The sequence below is a fragment of the Microcaecilia unicolor genome, chromosome 11 (genome assembly GCF_901765095.1).
Source record: "Microcaecilia unicolor chromosome 11, aMicUni1.1, whole genome shotgun sequence".
Classification (NCBI taxonomy): Eukaryota; Metazoa; Chordata; class Amphibia; order Gymnophiona; family Siphonopidae; genus Microcaecilia; species Microcaecilia unicolor.
The window spans coordinates 61,093,227-61,100,507 of record NC_044041.1 but is presented as its reverse complement, the minus strand read 5'-3'; positions in this window follow the sequence as shown (position 1 = coordinate 61,100,507).

Sequence of the window (7,281 nt, the reverse complement as noted above, 5' to 3'; positions counted from 1 at the left end):
TATTGCGCCATTATATCCTCCAGGTTTAGAGAGATTTCATTCAGTTTCTCAGACTCTTCAGCTTTGAATACCATTTCTGGCACCAGTATCTCTCCCAAATCATCCTTGGTGAAGACTGAAGCAAAGAATTCATTTAATCTCTCCGCTATGGCTTTGTCTTACCTGTGTGCCCCTTTTACCCCTCCGTCATCTAGCAGTCCGACTGATTCTTTTGCCGGCTTCTTGCTTTTAATATACCTAAAAAAATTTTACTATGAGTTTTTGCCTCCAATGCAGTCTTTTTTTTCAAACTCCCTCTTTACCTTCCTTATCAGCGCTTTGCATTCTGTGAAGAATCATGAATATTATTGTGTGTGGTGAGAGAGGCGAGGCAGCATACATTTTAACATGCAGTTCCTTGATTTACACATGAGCCTAATTAATGCAGGAAGACAATACTTGAGGTGGAGAGCAATAAAACTATAACATGGATGATAAATCCAACCCAAACAAATCCCATCAATATTAAATTTCACATTCATATTCCATTTAGACTCCATGTCCAACCTAAACATCAGAATCCATTAATCTTCTGCTTTTCATTTTCAATCTGTTCTTTGTCACTTACTCTCATTCAGACATCTTGTCCTTATACAGATACTACTTTGTCTTAACTGAACATTCAGATACATTTAGGGTTCACATCCTGCGAAGAGCTTACTGCTCTAAGGGCACCTTTTACTAAGTGGCGGTAAGCCCAATGCGGGCTTATCACTTGTTAAACAGGAAGTACCACTGGACTACCGCAGAAGCCCAGCAGTACTTCCCATTCCTAGCGCACCATTATAGCCGGCGCTACAAAATATATTTATTTTTGTAGCGCCGGAGTGTACCCAGCATTAATTGGGCATCATAAACGGATAAAAGTTCTATTACCTCAAGATCTTACCAAGTCAAAGGGACTACAAACATATCGTCCCCATGGTCATCTGAATGCGGGGTGCCGCAGAGATCTCCACTTTCCCCGATACTTTTCAACCTCATGATGATCCCTTTAGCACGGCTGCTAGCCAAGCATGGACTCAATCCCTTCATCTACACTGATGATGTCACCATATTTATCCCCTTTAAATCCAATCTATCCAAAATTGCTGATAAAATCAATACTGGCATGACCACCCTAACCTCTTGGGCTAACGCTTTCAAGATGAAATTAAACATAGAGAAAACACATTGCCTAGTCCTTTCATCCCAATACTCTTCACTTCTCCCAACTATTCTTAGCACCCCTGATGTTAACCATCTATCATTTGAAAACCATGCTAAATCCATCTCAAAGAAAATGTTCAACATGATGTGGATTATGAAACGAGTAAAATCTTATCTTCCCTTGAACACCTTTCGAAACCTAGTGCAATCCACAGTACTCACACGCGCAGACTACTGCAACAGTGTCTTCTCTGGATGTAAGACCATAATTTTGAAGAGGCTTCAGACTACCCAGAACACAGCAGCCAGACTTATCTTTGGCAAGTCAAGATTTGACAGCGCAACACCTCTTCGAGAGAAGCTTCACTGGCTCCCAATCAGAGAAAGAGTAAATTTTAAAGTCTTCACTATGATTCATAAGATTATATATGGTGAATCCCCTAACTACATGGACAACCTCATTGACCTCCTAGCCAGAAATAGACCATTGTCGTCTCACACCCACCTTAATTTACTTAATTTACTGTGAGGCTTTACTTGCCTCACAGCCATTTCCTGCAGGTAAGAGAGACTTCCCTTTTACCCGCTGCGGTTAAAGGGGGCCTCAGCGTGCGTGAAAAACACGTGCTGCTAACACAGGCCCCCTTTTGCCGCAGCTTGGTAAAAGGGGCCCTAAGTGTAATATGTATGTAGAGACTTCACTTTCAAGCAAAAGCTCTTATCTCATATTCTTCTACGAAAGTCTTTGACCAGTGAAGGCTGGGTTTTTCTGGGCATTTGCAGGCTGTGCCCTCAGGCAAGGTGTTGTGGTCTGGATGGCCATGCAAGAATCTGTCATGTTTCCAAGTTCAAGGTTCCACCTCCTAATCCAGAAACGTCAGCTTCTGAGCAAGAAAAGTGATTGGGTTTTACTTATGAGGCAAGCACAAGCCAAAAAAAGGGGCAGAAGCCACCAATACCACAAGTCCAAAGATCACAGATTCCAAGGACATCCACTTTTAATGTTCCAAATTGTATATTCATCAACAAGATATACAGGAAAAACCAACATGGGCCATGTTTTGGCCCGATAGCCTTTGACAGGGGTCTTCATAACAAAAATAACAAATGTATAAGAATATTATAAGGCAAACATATATACATAAAATAGATGACTATAAAATAAGTGCACAAAAACACAATACTAATAAGGTGTATATATATGATGGATAATTAAAAACTTTGATATAAATGTGAACCACAAAATACAGATTACGTTATATATAGAAAGTTGCATAAAAGTAGTTATGAAAAAAGTATATAATAGAAGAGTCACATATAGTGCAAAACATATTTAAAAGAAACTAAAGAAACTAATAAATATACAAAGAGGATCAAAGATAACTGAATACCTGTATAGGGTTAATGAGTCTACAACAGCTTTGAACACGCAGCTCCATTGAAAAACAGATACAATATGCTGAAATATAAAAAAATATATATGTATTTACTTATGAGGCAGAATCTGTTGCATCTTTCATGGCTCCCACTCACATCAGCAGGTTGTATCTTCACTGCACTTGTGCTAGGTTTCACTGTAGTTGGAAAGCAGGGAGAACAAGGAGAAAATCTTTTGAAGTGAGGAATAAAATAAAGAACAGACATAAGGTTCAAGACAGGATGGATATACCATTTCTCTAAAAGTCAGCATTCTTTAAAATACATATTCCTTTCAGCTACCCTCTGGGGCCCTTTTACTAAGCCGCGTAAGTGCCTATGCGTGCCCAATGCATGCCAGTTACGAGTTACCGCCCAGCTGCTGCGTGGCCCTGTCGGTAATTTCATTTTTGGCATGTGTCCAAAAAATAATTTATGTGCTAAATGGCATTTAACACACGTAGGTCATCACTGCCTGGTTACCGCATGAGTCTTTACCGCTAGGTTCATGGCTGGTGGTAAGGTCTCAGACCCAAATGGACCTGTGTCAATTTTCATTTTGCCACACGTCCATTTTCGGCAAAAATTTAAAAAGGCCTTTTTTACAGATGCGCTGAAAAATGATTCTGCACGCGCCCAAAACCCACGCCTACACTATCGCAGGCCATTTTTCAGCTCACCTTAGTAAAAGGAAGGACCCCTCTGCCTTTCTTTTAACTTTTACATACTTGATAGTAATTCTGCCAAAACTATACTTAATATGTACTAAAGAAAGTAATAAACTCTTAATATAACAATGAGAAAAACAAACGAAAACAAAAAATCTTAAGTGTCAAGAAAGGCAAATCTCATTAACATTTCATTGTTAAGTCTTATAAGGCTTTGTTGCAGTTGTAGGCAGGTGATCATATGCAGCAATAATGTCCTTAGAATTGTTAGTCGGTTAAAAGTATATCTTCCTGGTAATGAAGTACATTGGTGCAAGTTTGACAGTCCAATTCAAATCCTTGGTATTTTGTACAGAGTAGAATGTTGTTTCCAGCAAGGTTACAGTGGAAATTTGCACTAATGCAGTTTTATATGTACTCCCTCTCCTGTGGGCCGACGCTCAGGACCTAATGCCGGTGCTAGAGCCGATTAGTGCGCCAGCATTAATTTGCGCAGGATGTTCAGAGGGATCTAGCGCAAGAAACAACTAGCATTTTAACGTAGTCAAATGAATGTTAATGAGGTCGATTCTTATTCTCTCCCCATGCTCGGAGAAGAGCGCACAAAACAAAGCCGCCCTTACCACTGGAAACCTAATGCCAGCTCAGAGCTGATGTTTGGATATTTGAAGAGAGAATTTCCCATGATTTTCTCCTTAAAATTTGCCAGTTTTGTTTGAATTTGGAAGCGGAAAAAATGAAAGCACACATTGGCACTGTTTTCTGCACTTAAATGTAGGCCTTCCAGTGGGGAAAAAAATGTGAAAGGCTTATATTTAAAGGACACAGAAGAATGGTGCTGATGTATGCTTCACTTTCAGGTTTGCCTGGGCATGTGCTCAAGAGCCTCACTTACTGCAAAACTCATGTGCGCATTCGCTAGGCTCCTTCCTCTTCCTTACTTTTGGTCTCATAGCATGCAATTAGTGTTGAGCATTGGGGAACTATTTTTCTGCACTGTTCCTGCGCTATTCCTGGGCGCTGTTCGTCATAGCGCTGGAGTTCTGAGCGTTATCCCACTGGTTATGGGGGCGCCACCATGCTAGCTCTTTGAGGTGGACTGTGAACATAAGGCTTTGGGAGGTAAAATGAGTACCTGTATTAGTAGAAATATTGGCTGGAATTCTTTCTGTACCTACTTACAGATTCTTTCAGTAACTTCTTAGTGACTAGAGAATGACATGGTTACTGACTGTGAATTTACCGCAGTGAACCGTGCATAGACGGTCGGTAGCCCAACTGTTTGGGGAGGCTAAAGGGGGCGGAGCTTACCTCCATACGCTCCGTGGCAGTGACGTCAATGAAGAAAAAGACTACAGGCTCGCCGCCAGCTTCTCCCTTCTCTCTGCACACAGTGTCCCACCTTCTGCGGTGATGCATTTCCTGTTTCCGCGAGGGCGGGACACTGTGTGCAGAGAGAAGGAGAAGCTGGCGGCGAGCCTGTAGTCTTTTTCTTCATTGACGTTGCTGCCACGGAAATAAAAGATGAAAATGCGCGGGGGGGGGGGGGTGCCACCACAAGCGGAAGTCGACGATTGGGCTGGGGAGGCTTAGCCTCCCCAAGCCTCTTATACGGGGCGCCTATGGAACCGTGGTAAATCCATGGTAATGGCAACACTCCAATCAGAATTACCATGGATGCAGGAACAAACCTTTTTACCGCCCCATGGAAACAGTAAAAAGCCTTGTTACTGTGGTTAAAAATCCTTTGTTCCCTTTCCATCCTCCTCCCCGCTGGTCTGTCACTTACATTTTCCTGTGGCCAGCAACAATTCAAATAGGCTGGCTCCATGGTCCTCCTCCTGCCGCGTCCTGTACCCTCTATTTCAACTTCCTGTTTAGTGGTCAAAACAGGAAGTTGCAGTAGAGAGGGTGGGATGCGGCAGAAGGAAGGCCACCGAGTTGGCCTGTGGTGAATCACTGCCGTCCGCAAGAAAATTATAAGCAGCTGGTGGAAAGAAGTTACAGATCTGCAGAGAGGCACAGGAAGGGAGAAGGTGCTCAGGGGACTAGAGGGAAATGAGAAAGGTGCTGGTGGGGAGACTGGAGGGAAATGAGAAAGGTGCTGGACCCGCAGTAGGCAAGAAGGAAGGGAGGGGAAAGAGATGCCAGATCAAGGGATGAAGGAAGAGGGAGTCAAATATGGAATCCACAACAGGAAGGAGAAAGGGAAGGAGGGCAGGTAGGTGAGCCAGATGCTGGAACGGGTGGGGAAGAGAGGGAGAGAAGCTGGGTGGGATTGGAGAGGAGAGACATATTGGTATGGAAGAGAAAGAGAGGAGAGAAGCTGGATACAAGGAGGTAACAGAAACAGAGGAGAAATGAAGTGCATAGGGGAGGGGGCAAAGGGACAGGGACACAAAGGAGAGATGCTGAGTAGAGATGGTATATGGACACAGAGGGTTAATGGGAAGATGTTAGACATGGGGGAGAATAGGAAAACAGAAGGGAGATGGGGGCACAGGGATATAGATGAGTGATGTTTGACAAAGGAAGAGAGGATAGGAGATAGAGAGGTGGTGATGGATGCAGGGATAACAAGGGAGATATTGGACAGGGAAGTATAGGGACACAAAGAAGGGAGATGCTGAATTTGGGGGACAATAGGGATACAGAGAGAGATGGAAGATGGTGGAAATGGAGAGAGATGAGATGTCAAATGGACAGGAGAACCTAGTGAGTGAGTTAAGAGAAGATAGAGGGAAGCAGAAACCAGAGCCTGAGACCAACATGATTTTAAAAATAAAATGACCAGACAACAAAAGGTAGAAAAATTTATTTTATTTTCTGTTTGTGATTAGAGTTTTTCAGATTTGAAATGTATATCCTGCCAGAGCTGGTGTTAGACATGGTTGAGGCCCAGGGCATAAATTTGGGAGTGTACCCCAAGCCCACTATCAGGCTGCACTTTCTTCAGCTTCCAGCAGGCTTGGGGCTCTCCCTACAGGGGCCAAGGGCAGTTGCCCTAGTCACACTTCCCTAAGGGGCGTATCTAGACTTCAGCGGTAGGGGGGCCAGAGCCGAGGTGAGGGGGCATATTTTAGCCCCCCGGCGCCGCCGACCCCCCCCCCCGCCGCCATTGCTGACACCCTCCTGCCGCCATCGCCGACACCCCCCCGCCATTGCCGACACCCCCTACCGCCGCCAGCACCACCGCCAACAATTTTGACCCCCCCCCTCGACCCGCCCGCCATCCGTCGCCGGCTGGGGACCCAACCCCTGCCAGCTGAAGTCTTCTTCCTGCGTTTGGTTTCTTCTGAGTCTGACGTCCTGCTGCACATACAGTGTGCACTTGCGATCTGCAGGGCTTCATTCTGTTTCTGAGTCTGACGTCCTGCACGTTGTTCGTGCAGCAGGAGTCAGACTCAGAAGAAACCAAACACAGGAAGAAGACTTCGGCTGGCGGGGTTGGGGTCCCCCGCCAGCATAGGTACAGACGGCAACAGCGGGTTGGCGGGGGGGTTGAGAGGGGCGTCGGCAGGGAGTCCAGGGCCAAATTTACGGGGGCCCAGGCCCCCGTGGCCCCATAGCAGCTACGCCCCTACCTAACACCATCCCTGGCATGTGCCATCTTTATATTTTGTACAGGAGTAAATGCACCTCATTCTATATCTCTAGTGCTATACTAAGTAACTTCGAGGCTTGTGCAGATGGGGTCAGAGCTTGCGGGGATGTTGATGGGGACAGAGCTTATGGGGATGGGGACAAACTATGCCCCTGTATCATTTTCTATTAGTGACATAAGGATAGGCCTAAACGGATACTGAGAGCATATCCACACCGATTAGGATAAATTTGAACTTCTGACATTCCTGCATTTGGACAAAATGGTGTGGTAGCTGTGTTAGTTCACATTTAAAGGTAATAATTAGAAATAAAACAAAACAAAAAAGAAAATAATGTGATAGTTTTTTTTATTGGACTAACAATACATTTTTGATTAGCTTTCAAAGACAATGCCTTCTTCCTC